General features: G+C 39.1%; 1 long non-coding RNA gene and 1 pseudogene across 1 annotated transcript; one reads left to right on the top strand and one right to left on the bottom strand.

Annotated features, from left to right (window-relative positions):
* Nucleotides 1-995: 995 nt before the first annotated feature.
* Nucleotides 996-1643, bottom strand: LOC138839925 (ferritin heavy chain pseudogene; annotated as a pseudogene).
* A 143-nt stretch (nucleotides 1644-1786) lies between these two features.
* On the top strand, nucleotides 1787-17252 carry LOC138839684 (uncharacterized). Its single transcript, XR_011376011.1, has 3 exons — nucleotides 1787-1846; nucleotides 16277-16436; nucleotides 16989-17252. It is a non-coding gene; the product is annotated as an uncharacterized lncRNA (long non-coding RNA).
* The last annotated feature ends 278 nt before the right edge of the window (nucleotides 17253-17530 follow it).

The raw sequence follows: 17530 nt of genomic DNA, 5'->3' as shown, positions 1-17530 counted from the left end.
CTCTGTCTCTGTCTCTCTGTCTCTCTCTCTCTCTCTCTCCCCCACCCCCACCCCCTGCCTTTACTGGGGGGCAACTTAGGGGCTCACATTGTCACTTGCTTTTTTCATTCAAGACTAGTGCTTTGCCATTTGAGCCACAACTCTGCTTCCAATTTTGTGCTGGTTAAAAATAAGAGTGTCATGGGCTTTTCTGCCTAGGTTGGTTTTGAACTGTGAACACTGATCCTTAGATCTCAGCCTGAGGAACTAGAATTACAGGCATGAGCCAAGAGCATCCAACCTAGATCCCGTTCCCTTAATCTCTGCCCAATCTCATTTCTTTCTCCAGTGTCCTAGAGATATACCATGTCTGACATCATTCAGACACTAGGGACCCAGAACACCCATCCTATTATACCCCTCCCTACCTCACCACCCATACCCATCTTGATTATAATGAAGGGTTAGGATAATTTGGAATATCCCAGAGGCCTACAGATTGCCTTCCCATTCATGCCCACTGGAGATCCTGAGCTCCAAGAGGATAGGTCTGCAAGAAATGGGACACTGGGGTAGAGAGATGCCTGAATAACCATTTAAAAATTGCATGGGAGCGGTGTGCTGGTGGCTCATGCCTGCAATCTTAGCTATTCAGGAGGATGAGGTCTGAGAATCACTGTTCTAAGTCAGACAAGGTGGAAAGTCTGTGAGACTGTTACCTCCGCTGAAGTACCAAAAAAGCCTGCGATGGAGCTATCACTCAAGTGGTAGAACAAATGACGCTTAGGGACAGCACCCAAGTCCTGAGTTCAAGCCCAGGACCGACATAAAAAAGTCCATGAGGATGTTCCTCCTTCTTTTATTTCAAAGGTAAAAGTTTAGTGCCCACAAATTAACTGAACACTTTGAAAATGCTCAGAACAAAGTAATTTTATTGGAAGCAATATGTAAATAAGGGAGAACTAGTGAATGTGCTCTCGGGCAATATGAGTCCTTGGCTGGGGGACAGTCCCAACTCAGTCCTCATTCATGTTGCCAAGAACATGCTTATCAAAGAGGTACTCATTCATCCCATTCTTCTTTTCCCGCAGTTCCGTCAGGAAGTTAGCCACCTGCTCCACGTTCTTCATCTGCGGCCGCAGGCAGTGGCGTTTCACGAAGTTGTACAGGTGCGGGTCGCTCTTGCTGATGGCCAGTTGGTACAGCTCCACAAAGCTCTCAGTGATGGTCATCTCCAGGTACAAGGAGCACTCCATGGCCATGAGGCCGCAGTGCCAGTCATCACGGTCTGGCTTGGTAATGCGGTGCAGGGTGAAGCGGCCTCCACGCTCGTTCTGCATCCACAGAAGCTTTTCGGTGGCATCGGTCCACTCGTGGGAGCGGCGCAGGAAGAAACGGGAGAAGTTTTTCAAGTTCACATCGTGACGATCGCAGTAGAAGGCCAAAGACAGGTACACGTAGGACGCATAGAGCTGCAGTTGGATCAGGTTATTGACTGCGATCTCACAGTCACGGTGGTAATTCTGCCGGACCTGCGCCGGCGGCTGCGGCAAGGCAATGATGGGAACAGGTGCCAGCACAAAGGCGAAGATAGGAAGCATTCTCGGGCTTCGGGGTGGGCAGCGATGGCGCTGGCGCCGCCTCCGTCCTCTTGGGAAAGCCATGGCGACCCAGTGGACAACGAACGCCTGTGGACTCGGGACCCGTTGCCCTAGAGTAACTCTGTTGCGTCACCGGAAGTGGACAATAGAGGTAGGAAGTAACAATTGCAGACCGGAAGTAGGCAATGGTGAGCTTCAAGGAATTTGGCTGAGGGAAGAAGGTCAAAGGGCAAATCCTGACTGCTGAGTTTCTGGCACAATCCAAGGTTTGTATTTTATTTATTTATAACTTTGACAATATCATGTAGGTCAAACCTTTTCTGCAGAGTGCCCCATGGCTCATGCTTGTAATCTTAGCCACTTGGTGGACTGAAATTTGAGGATCATTGTTCAAAGCCAGCCCAGGCAAGAAACTGAATGAGACCCTTATCTCTAACTATCCAAAAAGCTGGCTGGAAATTGAGTGGTGGCTCAAGTGATAGAGCATCAACCTTGAGTGGAAAAACTCAAGAGCAAGAAGCCCCATCAAGTCCTAGTACCAGCAACATAAGTAAATAAGGCAAAATACACATTTTTTTTAAAAAAGTTAATCACCTGGTTGGTTTCTTTTAGTAAGTTATCAAACTGTCAACATGTGATTTTTCATTAAAGGCAGTGCTTTTGTGGTGTTGAATTTAAAATATCATAAAGCATTATTTGAATAGCAGTTTTCAGTGACTTCAACTTCTATACCAACAATCCTTCTGAGGGAAGAGTCAAAGGCTATGGGTCAGACATGAGGGCTGAGTTTCCACAGCAAACCTGGCAGCACCATTTCCAGAACATTAAAAATAAAACAAGCCAGGCACCAGTGGCTTACAAATGTAATCTTGGCAACTCAGGAAGCTGAGATCTGAGGATCACAGTTCAAAAGCCCCCTGAGCAGAAAAGTCCTTGTGCTTCTTATTTCCAATTAATCACCAAAAAGTTAGAAGTGGAGCTGTGGCTCAAGTGGTAAACAACCAGCCTTGAGAGAAAAACCAAGTGAGAGTTCAAGGTTCTAACTGCAAGCCCACAGAGGAAAAAAAAAACCACAAAAATGAAAACATGTTCCTCTCTAGGGCTATGTGTAATTACCCACATGTATAATCTCAGCACTTGGGAGACAGGTGGGAAGATTGTAAGTTTGATACCAGTTTAGGCTACATAGCAAGCCAGTCTCTAGAGATGACCTACATTTCCTCCCTTCTTGATTTTTGTTTGGTTTTGTTTTATTTTACCTTTCTTTGTGCCTTATTATGTAGCCCAGGCTGAACTCATAATCTTACTGTTTCAGCTTCCTGAATGCTGTAATTACAAGTGAGTAGCATCATGCTCAGCCTTTGTCTACCTGTGTAGGAATGCTCCTTTATTATTTCTGTATTTTTTACTGATTTTGCCTAACAGTGACTGCCTTGCTAATAAAAAGTGATAGAAGTAGCAGTCTGGGATTTCCAAGAGGAAAACTTCTAAATCCTATTTAGAAGTTTTTCTCCTGGGCCCCTTCTCATTTGAAGCTAGTTACCATACTGTGAGATCAAACCACATGAAAAAGCAATGAGAAAAACAAACAGGGAAGAAGTACTTAGACAATAGGCAATACCAACTGCCAGCCATGTGAAATGACTGCAGCCCCATCTAATACCACAAAGAGAAAACACCCACTGATGTGATGCTAGCATATGATTATGACTAATAAAAATGGTGTTTGTTTTAAACTAGTAAGTTTTGTGAGGGGAAGGGGTTGCTAGGCAGCCAAAGGTCATTGAAACTCAACTCTACATTTTTATCAGTATAATGGACCCACAAAGGAAGGAAATGGATGAAGAAGTCAGGAATCCCCTGAAAGAGGTGACATTGAACTGATGAGTATATCATTCTCCTGTCACAACTAGGGGAGGGAGAAGGGTGAAGAAAAGCTTTCAGTGAGTGATCCTACATGAAGAAAAATAGTGGTGTAAAAGTATGAGGATGTATACAGTTTGGGATGAATGGTATGTGATTAAAAGGAGAGGTCAACTGTCTTCAGAAAAAAATCTGAAAACTCAGGAGCCCAGTCTGAGATTTAGTTCTTAACCAGTAGGGGCACTTGAGTCTTTCTAAATTAGAGTGCAAAAATCAGATTTCTGTCAATTCTCCCACAAATGAGAAACAGATTAGAGGGGCTGAAGAGCGAAATAGTAGCCAGGAGACTTCTGCAATAATCCAGGGAGAGAAGATGGGATATGTAGAATAGGGTGTGGTAAGGCCAAGGCAGAGGAAGAATTGGTACAAGTCTCATTGAGGTGCAAAACAAAAGTTGAAGACAGCTGTGGGTAATGAAGGAAAGAGAAAAATCCAGGGTTCTCGCAACTCAGGCTTTACTTTGCCATTCTTTGACACTGGCAATGCGGAAGGCCAAGCAGATAGGGAGAAGAATATAATAATTGAGCCTTTGTGTCCTGGGTCATTCAAGAAAAGATGCCTTATAGAAAAGTGACTAGTGGGTTCAGAATTCAGGGGAGAGAGCTTGATTAATTTCAAGAAAGTTGTCGAGAACGTGTGGGAAAAATGAATCTCCTTTGTACACATTTATTTCATTGCAAAGTAATAGATTAGGGAAGAGCATGTCTGAAAGATGTCATGTAAGTAGTCAGGTCCCTGGAGAGATGATGTAATCAGTAAGAGGTGGTATTAGGACTTGTTTTCCCATTACCAGTAATGTGTCATAAGTAGCTATCTATATGCTTATTCCGGTTCCTTTGTGGCTAATGTTACAGATTACAATTGTGGGTATAGTTCATGGCTATGAAAGATTTTTTTTTTCTGCATGAAACTAACAGGCCCACATGGGCTTTATCTCTAGCTTAGCTTCATTACACCCATTCTCTAAGCCCCTGAGTAATCTCCCAGCATCAAGTTCCATGATCCTAATAAAGTGAGGCATCCAAAGGTTTGTAGCAATGGGAAATTATTTTGATTTTCTAGTAAAGGCTTGACAGCTCATCAGGATGAAGGGATGGCAAAGAATCCAACTTGGTACTACATAATACCTAACTTGGTAATTATTTCAAAGACAAATGGGAGTACTTTTAAGCAGTTATCTAAAGGACTACAATAAGGAGTTTTACAGGTTTTCTGTGTTATGATAACAGAGTTGCTTATATGCATTACTCTGTATAAGAAAAGTTTGATTTGACCCCAGCAGGTAATTTGTGTATGTAGTAACTCGTATTTTACTACTTTTAATGGGATCTGAGAAAGGCAGCCCCCATTTGATTTGAATCTTGAGCAGTCTGTTTAACCTACTATTTTCCATTTATGTACAATCACTCTACTCTGGGACATAACTCAATTACTTCATTAACATGCTCACTTTTTTGTGTTCTGACCGTTGCAATCAAACATAGTCATATTTTCAAGTTTACTTAATTGTATTTCTTAATAGGATTCTATTTTCCCCAAATGTCTTGGCTTACTCAAAAACAAAAGAAGTGATTTCAGAGCTGGAGTCTCCAGATCAGGGAAAGCTCAGACCCATTAGAATCACTATGGCTATAGTTTTTCTGTTCTCTTCACATGGTCCAATGGAGAATGGGCTAAAGCATACCTCAGTAACAACTCTTCCAACATCTCAGTGTCTAACTATAGCCTAGTTATTTCTCAGTTATTTCTGAGGACCACAACTAGGGTGAGGCCAATGAAATGCCTAGGGCACAAAATTTAAGGAGGCACCCATTCTCATGGCCATAAAAACACAGGTCTTGCTTATGTGTATCAGTAAGTGTATTCATTATTGACAGTATTGACCAGCATTAACACTATAGTATTAATCCAAACGGATAGGACATTCTCTCCACTTGTACTTCCTGCTCATTGAAATAGTGAGACTTAATTTAGCAAATTGTATGCTGTTGTTTTAAGTTTCTACTAGAAGGGGTACATAATATTTCATAATATTGTTCCAAGAAATATGTGACTTAACTTCAAGTGGATGGAGAACTACAATCTCATTGAATGTTTGGAAAGTGGAGAGCTGAAGGTATTTGGTGAAAACCTCAGATTATTTACATTTCTACATTTCCAAGTTTGCTAGCACAGAAGTCTGTGGAACACTGAGCTTGTAGTACTATGCCACAGGTCTCACAACCTGTAATTGTAATGAATTCTGGAGATAGGTAGCTAGTGGGTTATAACTGCTTATAGGTAGATAGGAGACTTGTTAGAAAGGTTGGGCTTCTTTCACCTCACATACTCAGCTGAGAATAGGTCTTTCACAATAGTAAGAGACTACTACCTCTATAGCAAAGTTGACCTCTTCCTAGTATAGCCATATGAGCAATTCTACTTACCAAGACTTGTCAAATCTCACCTGAAAAAAAAGTACAACTCTTTTCTCCACTTCTTAATTTCTCTCTTTTCTGTTATTTATTATTTGGCTCCAGGAAACTTTGGGATATATCTTGCAAAGAAGATGCTATCCTATTCAGTGTCATCACTTAAGAGAGGAATGAAGACACTTAGTCAATGGATATTATTATTAGCTTGTAGCATCCTGAAATAGCATCTAGACAAAAATGGAAAACTATGGAATGAAAAGAAAAGGCAGAGTCAGTGGTCTCTGCTTGTTTTAAAAGAACTTAAAACACCATTGTAAACTGATTAAAAATAATAACAGGCTTCTATTTTATAGTAAATCTTTTTCATGGAAGTTTTGATCGTTTTCCTTCTTAATTAGTTCTCACTAATTAAGATTTAGCATACCCCTTTTTATAGATGAGCACAAGAGCATTGGCTGATTAAGAGGTTTGGATACAATGAGTGGCTGATATAATGAGGACCAAGTTGCACCAGTCTTTGGTAGTTTTCACCTGAGCACTAGCTTTTCTTGTAGTGTTAAATCCGTGGATTGCATGTCAGTAATTACTTTGCAGTGTTGTGTTGTTGTTGTTGTTGCTGTTGTGGAGAATCCTCTGAAATTGTTTCATCAGAAGTGGTGCTGTGGCTTAATGTGGTAGAGCACTATTCTTGAGCACAAAAGCTCAGGGACACCATCCAGGCCCTGAGTTCAAGTCCCATGACCGACAAATATCATTTAGGCTCTGATTACTTATTAGTTTCATATATGTAGATAAATATTTGCTTCAACATTTAGTGTAGAAGAGATTTTATCATGTGATGTACCTCAGTTATTCGGCTTATAGTTTGATATGAATTTTCCATAGTGTTTCCTTAATGGAATATCATGGTGATGCTGATTCAGTGAGTTTAGTATATCTGTGGGTCTGTATCTATGTCCAGGTTAAATGGAAAGAGTTTGGACTGGCATTCTTTTTTTGCTTCCAACATCTTATCTACATGGACTTTTTTCAGGTAAAGATGCAGTGTATCCTCAGTGAGACAGGATTCTAGCTTTATAATGACTAAAATACAATGGGAAGCATTTGCTAGGATGTAATGAAAATAGAAAATGGTATAGTTACTTTGGAAACAATAAGGATAGGTTTAATATGGATTTTATGGTCCAAAAATCTCACTTTAATTATGTGGAAACAGAATGCAAATATATAAAATGATTTATACATGAGTTTTCATGAAAACTTCACTCATAAAACCCTACTATGGCCCTAATGTGAAAATAAATGGACAACTTCTAGTGTATTCATATAATTGAATATCACTTAGCAATAAAAAGGAAAGAAGTTTGCCAAAGAGACATCTGCGCTCCTATGTTAATTGCATCAATATTCACAATAGCAAAAATACATAAATATATAAATATACTGAAAATGTGGTAAGTATACACAATGGAATGCTATTCACCCTTTGAAAATAATGGAAGTGTTTAGGAAACAGCGCAATAGTGCAGTGTTTGCCTACCATGCATGTCTCCCTGGCTTGATCTCCAACACTACAAAAAATAAAATTAAAAGTTATTCAGGAAATTTTATTGGTGACATCATGGATACATCTAGAGAAAATTATGTTAATAAAATAATGCTGTGGGGAGGCAGAGAGGGAAGGGATGGTGGGGAAAAACAAGGGAGGAGGTAACAATGCTCAATAGGAAATGTACTCATTACCTTACTCATGTAAACTGTAACCACTCTGTACAGTATTTTTACAATAAAAACATTAAAAAATAAAATAAGGCTGGCCCAAAGATACAAAAAAATGTATTACCCCGCTTATATTCAGAGTCCCAAAAAGTTGAATTCATTTGAAAAATAGAGGAGTGGAATGGTGACTCCTAGAACCTGGGGTATGATGTGGTGGAGGTAATGGGAAAGGTAAGAGGTTGATCAATGGGTACAATGGGTAAATGTTTGTTAGATAAGTTCCTATATTCTGTTGTGCTGCACAAAGTGTATAGTTAGTAATGTATATTTTAAAATAGCTATAAGGAAAACTTTTTAACATTCTCATCACAAATAATAGTTGAGGGGGACAGATATACAGATTAGTTTGTTCGTACCATTATGTATATATGTATAGAAACATTATATTACATCCCATCACCTATAATTATTGTCCATTCAAAATAAAACTAAAATGGAAGGTGATTATTTTATTGCCTGGTAAAATGGGAATGAGCCACTGCTATACTCAGTAACATGCAGGAATCTTAAAAATAATATATTGAGAGAAAGAAGGCTGAGGCAAACACAGAAAATTACAATTCCATTTGTATCAAGTTTGAGAACTTGCTAAGGTTATCTATGGTGATAGAAGTCAGAAAATGGTTACCTCTGAGTGTAGAACAGACTAGAAAGAGATACAAAAGAACCTACTAAGGTGATGGAAACATTCTATGATTTGCTTGATATGATGGTTTTAGTGAAATTAAAAGTCGTCAAGCTGACTCATGTGGTTCAAAGCCAGCCTGAGCAGAAAAGTCAAGTGGCAGAGCAAGAAAGCTCAGGGACAGCACCCAGGACCTCAGTTCAAGCCCCAGGAGTGGCACAAACACATACAAGCACGCGCGCGCACACACACACACACACACACACGCGCGCGCGCGCGCGCGCACACACACACACACACACACACACAGAACCAAGCTGTAAACTTTTAACTTTAAAAAACAAAGACTAAATGCAAGATATTAGATTTATAATACCTTGATTTAGATCATACAATTACTCTTCCTTATTTTCCTCAGATAGTACTGAAAGAATACATTCTCTATCTTGGGCAGTTGTTTCAGAGGAAATTGATCCTAAGTGTCCCAACTTTACTGGGGTTTAAACTTAGTGTCTTGTGCTCTTAGCTATTTTGTTTAAGGCTGGTGCTCCACTACTTGAACCGCACATACACTTGTAGATTTTTTTTTAATTCCTTGTTTCCTTTTCTTGGAGGTCATTTCATAAACTATTATTTTATATGATCATCTGCACATAGCTATTGAGCCTTTGTCATCTGCTCCTCTGCAAATCTTCCTTTGACCTCGGTGTGTGAATATCCAGAGACCTATATGATTTATCACAATGCAGTGTATGTATATATGTAAATGTAAATTATATATATTCAGTGTGTTTATAAGAAAATGTGGAATATATACCAAATGGAATTCTACTCATCCATCAGAAAGAATAATGATATTGTACCATTCATAAGAATATGGAAAGACTGGGAAAAATTATATTAAGTGAAGTAAGACAGACTCAAAGAAATGTAAGTTGCATGGTTTCCCTCATTTGTAGCTTTTTTCTGGATAATTGGAGCTAAGAGTCTCTCAGATTTGTTTGCTCTGGCTGGCTTTAAACCTCAGTCCTCAGATCTCAGCCTCCTGAGTAGCTAGGAATAGAGGCATGAGCCATTCATGCCTGGCTTATATCTTCCTTTTTTCCAACTTTTTGAAAATGAATCACTCTTATACCCTGTTTCTCATTTATATCATGGTGAGTATTTACATCATATATACATATAACTAGGAATGTAATATACTTTAAAAAGGTGATGTCATAGGTGCAAAAAAGTGTGTAATTTAAAACTCAGTGATTTTGACAAAATGAACATGTTAAGAATATAAAGACCTTCTTCCTGTTAATAGTTATAAGCATTTTTCTTAAAAATCAGTGGATTTTAATATGGCTTGCACATTGGGATTTGTCCTCAAACTGAGAAAAATGCAAAGAGCCATGTGTGGAGTTGATATGACAGCAAGGAACCTGTCCAACAGCCAGCTAGCTTTGTCTTACCAGCTACCTTACGAATGAGGGTATCTCATTCAAGTGAAGCCTTGAATTACTAATTGAGCTTCCTCTGGTGATGCCCATGGGACAGAGACAAAGTGTCCCCACCAAGATTGGAACTGGAAATTTTATCTGCAAATGAAGTGTTATTGTTTTACATCATTAAGCATTGGGATAGATTGTTACATTTGACTGAAACAGGAGCACAGTTATATTTGTGTGTATATTTTTCTAGTTGTCTACTATCTCCCAAATTTAATGTGGCATCTAGGTTTTATTCTTTTATTTTAAACCAATTTTAATTATATTTTTATTATCCTTTAAGTATTTGTACAAAGGGTTTTCCATTGACCTATCAGTTTTAGATCTGTTTCAAACTCCAGGAACTCTGCTGAGGAGAATTCTCAGACTGCCACATCTGGTTTAGCAGAAAAGTATGCATGTCCCTTATTTAATCTATTTTCCACACAGCATCCAGTGCTATCTTTAAAACTCCTTATTCTATTTTACAAACCCCTCTATATATACTCAAAATACCATGTATATATAGTATATATAATATGTAGGATATATATAGTATAGTTTATATATATTATATAGTATGTGCATATTATATATATATATATATATATATATATATATATGAAAGTACAGTGAATGTCTCAATTTTCACTTTTGGCCTCAAGGGAAAGTGAAAATTGAGACATTCACTGTACTGTCATCATCTTCCTCCTAAACCTGCAGTGATCAAATTAAGTTCACACATATATGCATAGTATATACATAGTATATATAAAATATATACATAGTGTATATATATACATATATATATATACATAGACATAGACATACACTAGCCTCTTCGAGTCCCCCTTCATTCTCAGCTAATATTATTCACTCATTCAGTCACTTACATAGCTTCACAGCTTCATAGATTGTCTTTCAGGTCCAGTAAGATATCAAGCCAATTCTTGTCTTTGCATTAAAGAAATCTGGGTTGTTCTTTATGACTGGAATGATCTTCTTAGGACTGGCTTCTTATCATTCAGGTCTCAACTTAAATATCATCTCCTCAGAGAGACTTCCATGACTATGTGGATCAGCCAGATATTGTGATAATGTTTCATATTAAGCTACCTCACAGTCCAGGAGCTTAAAGCAATATGTATTTGCTCCTATATGCATATGCCTGCAGAATGGTTTCTTGGTCAGTCCTTCTTGCATATCAGTTGAAGATCAGAATTACCTCCCAGATGAGCAAATGAAAATCCTCAGCTGGGGCTGGGAATGTGGCTTAGTGATAGATTGCTTGCCTAGTATGCATGAAGCCCTGGGCTTGATTCCTCAGTACCACATACACAGAAAAGGCCAGAAGTGGTGCTGTGTTTCAAGTGGTAGAGTATTAGCTTTGAACAAAAGAAGCTCAGGGACAGTGCCTGGGCCCTGAGTTCAAGCCCCAGGACTGGCAAAGACAAAAAAAAAAAAAAGAAAATCCACAGTTCCCTTCAGGCCAAAAGTGAGAATTAAGACATTCACTGTTCTTTCATCCACTTCTCCACCCTTCATTCCCCCCCCCACACACACACGCAGTGACCAAATTAAGTTCACATGAATGGGAAGAGGAACGGCACTTTCCCTGAACAAATGAATCCACCATACTATCCATCCAAACTGAAGTAGCCACAATATTAGCCCTTATTTTCATTTCATCCAATTTTAACTGTCTGAAAATAACTCTCTGTGCTTACTATAATCACCTGTTTCCTTCTATTAAAGTCCACGTTCTGTATGACCAAAGATGCTATTTACTTCCAATTCCATTTCCAAAGATAGAGAAGAGTTTCTGGCTGAAATGACTGATAAAACCAGTTGTTTGCTGCGTATCAGTACAGGAAGAAGCAACATGAGAAGTTCTGTTTCAACCTACACAGCCATCTGGATATTTCTTCTTCCTGTAACTTGTCCATCTCTCCCACTCTTGAGGCAACAGGATGATCATAGTTTAATGCCTGCTTTTAATGACCTGTCCATCTTTGTGAAACATCTCTTATATAAGATGTTAGATTTAGAAGAAGCAAGTAGCTGTGCGCTCAAATCCTTAGAACAAGCTCTTACTTCCAATTTCTAGACAAAACTCTCATCAAAGCTTTGATACTATGTGGATTAGCTTCCCCTAGAAGCTGACTTCAGGACAAGAAATAAAGCATAAAAACATGGCTGAAGAAATGGAGAAATGATAAAGAGTCCATCGATATATTCATTATTAGACTAGTTACCATCAGAGTCAGCTAGAATTTAATCACACAAGTATTAATAGCTGGTTTCAGAAACTATGGTGTCAATCACTAAAGGCTTTCCAGGGATGGAGTGGGAGCAGGAGAGGTGAAAGTTGTTGAGTCTCAGGTATTCCCCCAGCTTGTAGGACATGAGTTTTGGCAACCCAAGGGCAAGCTAAGAAAGATGCGGAGGTTGGGAAGGTAACTCAGTGGTAGAGTGCTTGCCTCGCATGCATGGGTTTGATTCCTCAGTACTACATAAAACAGAAAATGCTAGAAGTGGTGCTATGGCTCAAGGGGTAGAACACTAGCCTTGAGCAAAAGACACTCAGGGACAGTGCCTAAGCCCTGAATTCAAGCCCATATACTGGCAAAAAATTTTAAAAAAGGAAAGATGGGGGTGTTAGACATTGGAAATTAGGCTGAGTGTAGTAAAAATTTAAGGTTGGAGGGGATATGAGCAGAACATACTGACTCGCTTTGTTAAAAATAAGCCTTACTGAGATATAGGTGACCTAAAAAGCTGAACATTTTAAAAGGTACAATTTGATAAGTTTAAAAATATGAATGTAGCTATGAATCCATCACCCCAATCAAGAAAAAACTATAACTGGGTGTGATAGTATACAACTATAATTCCAGCACTTGGGGACCAAGGCAGGAAGATTTAAAAGTTAGTGTGAGCCTAGACTACATAGTGAGACTTCCCTCCCCCCCACATCAAAAAAAATAAATAAAAGGAAGAGGAAAGGCAAAAAGAAATGAACATAACTATGGCTTCCAACAGTTTTCTCCTGCCCTTTTGTAATTCTCCATCTGTGCCCTCGCATCCCTAAGCAACCACTGATCAGCCTTCTGTCACAGTAACTCACATCTTCTAGAATTGCATATAAAGGGAATCATATTATATATGATGTAATTTTGTCTCATTCTCTCTTCAACATGATTATTTTGAAATCCATCCATGTTGTTTAGTGTATCAGCAGTTCACCCACTTTTATTTCTGGGAATAATTCCATTGTTTAGCCATTCTCTAGAGGATGGACATTTGAATAATTTCTACTTTAGGGCTACTTTAAATAACATTTCTATGAGCGTTTGCATACAAGTCTTTGTGTGGCCGTTGTTTTCATGTATCTTTTTGTCAGTACTGGGGTCTAAATTCAGGGCCTTACATTTGCTATAGACAGGTGTGCTGCCACTGATCCACACCTTAACTTGTTTCCATGATTCTTTTGTATTTTTTTTTTGGTTGGTCATGGGGCTTAAACTCTGGGCCTGGGCACTGTCCCTGAGCTCTTCAGCTCAAGGCTAGAGTTCTACCACTTGAGCCATAGCACCAGTTCTGGCCTTTTCTGTTTATGTGGTGCTAAGGAATGGAACCCAGGGACTCATGCATTGAGGCAAGCACTCTACCACTGAGCCACCTTCCCAGCTCTGTTTTCATGTTTCTTGAGGTCCCAATGTTAACCTGGAATTGCCCACGATGGGAATATTTACATCATGCTAATTGGCAAGTAGTACTAATTCAAGACATACCCCATTCCCCAGGTATCTAGTTTTTCTACCGCAACCCTAGAGAAACCTTAGAAGTGGAGTTAGTGAATAAAAACCTATATATATATATTTAAAGCCAGTGACAAAAGCCATTAACAAAAAGACTTTCCAAAAAGGTTGTAACTGTTTTATTAACATATATATATATATTGTTTATAGTATTTTCAAATAAAAGATATACATTCTAAGGTGGTGTTCTTTCCCTCAGCTAATATTGCCATTTTTGCCATTGGAATAAAGAGCAAAGATATCTGAGTATATCTGAAATATTTTTAAAGTGTTTTAGATTGGTGCTTGCACGTATAAGGCTTTTCTAACCGAAAAAAAGGCTTTACAGAAATCAGGCCAAAAAGGTGACATAATCAACCAAAGAGACAGAAAGAGAATGGAAACATGAGACATTCAATTCCTGTTCTTTTTGATGCATACTTTTAAAAATCATTGTTTACAAAGACTCATATTTTCATATTCTTATAACCCAGTGAATGTGTACTATTTCTGCTTTTCTCATTTAATGTGATTTCACATCACATTTCCACAAATGGATGTGATCGTCATTATTTTAACTACTTTGTAATGTCCTATTATTATCATTCCCCTATTGTTGAACATTTGGGTTATTTCCAGTTTTCCAGCATTATAAATAGAACATCTCTCTGCAAATTCCTTCTTTTGCCTTGTAGATTATAACTGCCTTGGATTAACTTCCTTAATGACTCATTTTTCCTGTCCATTACTCGTTTATTCTAATCCTTGTACAAATATCTTTGTTATCCCTTCTGTCTCAAACTTATACTTGTCAAATTTAAGGATTCCTGCTGTTTACTGTCATGGCATTCTATATTTTCCCCACTTTAACTTACCATACTTCCTTTTCTCAGCTAGACTTGTGGGTTTCATGAGGGAGCAGCTATACTGTTTTATTCTCATTTTCTCCTTTCTGTTTACACTGTAGGTACTCAATATGAATTCATGAATTATCCATCCATCGTTTTCTTTGCATTTCTCCTCCTTCATGTTTCATTTGTTATTAATTACCATGGGAGTTAATGCATGAACAAACCTTTGTGTTCTATTCTAAACCTGCTGGCCTTGCTTTCGTTAGATAATGGCTATCCCTGATACTTCACTTTGGCATCAGGCCTAGTCTGCTATAATCATGAGTCAAAGGCCAAGGCAAGTCAGTACTCCCCTCAAAGGGACTTAATTACAGGTAATAAAATGTTAAAAGAATTAAATTAGGTAAGCCTGTACAATTTTCATTCTGACTCCTTCAGAAGCAGCCTTATATTAAAGTGGGTGTTTCTTAGGTTGGGTTCCCTGGAAACAGACTGGGAGATGGAAAAGAGTGTGCAGGAAGTTCACTAAGGACTATACTCTAGACAGTCCTATGAGGGACTGAAGGAAGCAGGGCTGGATGGAGGGTGAGATTGAACTGTAACACAGACCTCTGGGCTGATTTCACAATGAGATCTAGGGCTCAGATGGCCCTTCAGGATCATTTTGAATTGGAGTGAGGGTCTGGGCCTATTATCTACTCCTCATTGACCAGTCATTGAATGAAGGTAATTTCCAAAGAGAGTCTGAGGTGTCTATCAGCATCAACTAACACTGCTAGTAGCTGGAAGGATGACTGCCTACCACAGGGGCTAGCAGTCATCTCAAAGCGGGGTGCTATGAGAATAGACTGGAGTTGTCCTGAGAGAACCTAGTTTAAGCAATCATCTCCACTTAGCTTAATACCTAGTGTTACCCAGGAGTGCTGAAGTTCAAAGGAGGCAAAAGGCTGATATCACCAAAATTTGGGTGGTCTCAGGATGTTTGTAAAAGAAACATAATAATCCTCCTCCTCCTTTCCCTTGAGGTGTTTCTCCCACATGCCTTCCTTCACAGCTGTTTCCTCATTTTGGAGCCCCAGGAGGCTGACACAGGCAGATGTTATGAGAAAACCAGAAGGTCTGGCAAGAGAAAAGTCTCCAAAGGTGCCCCGAGGTTGGGGATCGGCCTGCAGTATCCACAGACACCTTTTCCTTAGCCAGCTGTCTCTCATGGGATGGTTTCAAAGGGAATAGTGGACATGAATCCAATTACACAAACTTATTTACGAGGCTGAATTAGCTCATGTCTGCAAAGCACTTTTGAGCAATTTGGAGAGACTTCCTAAGTTGTTTACCCAAGGTATTACCTCAATTTCCTAGAGATAGGAGAGGCTAAATACAGCTTCCATTAGAAAAGAACCTTCTCAAGAGTTTTCCCCCAACATCTAATATGTATTGTGATTAGCTGCGAGTAGGCAAAGTCTGCCTGTTGAGACAAAATCATTAATTTTCACATGCTTTTCATAAACGTTCCCTTACTACCTTTTAAGAAATTTCTCTGCTAACAAATTGCACTTTGGAACAAGCCCTAGTTAAAGGAATACACTGAGGCTGAAAGGATAAGTCATAGTTTCAACATAAGGAAAACAGATGTCTTAATTTCCTATTGTGTGAGCATGTTCTGGCAAGTTTTATATTTGAATCCCAGTTCCCTGGATACAAGTGGCCTCAATGTCTTCCACGATCATAGGCAAAATGCAGGTTTAGAGGCAGGAACCCCAAGTCATTTTTAGAAATGTATGGAATGTTCTAATGTAAAAGAAACCATGTATTTGACTTTTTTTCTTACTTAGGTACAAAGACACACGATTCCTTCTATTCTGACTGCTGTTGCAACTTCAACTTTGACAAAATATGCTAATTTCTCCTTCTAACATGTAACTAATAAGCTTCATTGTATTGGACCATTTATACATGGATCTGTTTTGGAGGATTAAAGGTATGGCTTTAAAGGTGAGATTTAGCTGTTTTTTTTTTTATCAAACAAAATAAAGACCACTATTTGAAAGCTCTTAGGGCTGAGAATGTGGCTTAGTGGTAGAGTGCTTTCCCAGCATGCATGAAGCACTGGGTTTGAGTCCTCAGTACCACATACACAGAAGAAGTCAGAAGCGGCACTGTGGCTCAAGTGGTAGAGTGCTAGCCTTGAGGAAAAAAAGCTCAGGGACCATGCCCAGGCCCTGAGTTCAAGCCCCAGGACTGGCAAAAAAAAAAAAAAAAAAAACCTCTTAAACAAGGGCTACTTTCAAGTTTACCAGGCCAGCAAAATCAAACCCAGATACCCTTTACATTGAGGTTATTATTTTCCATAGCCATTTTTGGTGCCATTTCTCTGTTAGTCACATTTCTTAGTTACAAAAAGCAGCGCCTAACCCCTCTTGCTAGTTGAAGTATAAAAAGAAATTCTCTCAGGCATATGAGAAAGTCCACATGATTATCAGTGGAGCTTGGCTATTCCAGCAGACCTAGGCTAGGAGACACAATACTTTCACTGTTCCTTGATAGGTAGCATCGATCAACTCATGGATGCCAGGCACTGAACACAACTGCTAAGAACTCTTCTTGTAATGCCTCTGGAAACCGGGGATATTTGCTGCTGCCCATTAAGCAATGGAGACCAGGCATTGCCAGCTTTTGCAAGTCATTAATTTCTTTTTTGTTTTTACTACCATCTAGTAGTCATACAGAGGAGTTTAGTTATAATATTTCCACAAATGTATACAATATATCCTAATCTATCTCACTCCCTCTGTCACTCTCCCATCCTACTTCCCCTTATTAAAATAATTCCACCTGGTCACCAGTGTGGCTCACGCCTGTAATCCTAGCTACTTAGGAGGCTGAGATCTGAGGATCACAGTTCAAAGCCAGCCAGGGCAGGAAAGTCCTTGAGACTCTTATCTCCAATTAATCACCAGAAAACCAGAAGTGATGCTGTGGCTCAAGGGGCAGAGAGCTATCCCTGAGCTGAAGAGCTCAGGAACAGCACCCAGGCCCAGAGGTCAAGCCACACAACGGACAAAATATAGATAAAAAATAAAAAATAA

This window comes from Dipodomys merriami, unplaced genomic scaffold (genome assembly GCF_024711535.1).
Source record: "Dipodomys merriami isolate MVZ:Mamm:240054 unplaced genomic scaffold, mDipMer1.0.p SCAF_3, whole genome shotgun sequence".
NCBI classification, from domain to species: Eukaryota; Metazoa; Chordata; class Mammalia; order Rodentia; family Heteromyidae; genus Dipodomys; species Dipodomys merriami.
This window is presented reverse-complemented; position numbering and strand designations above follow the sequence as displayed.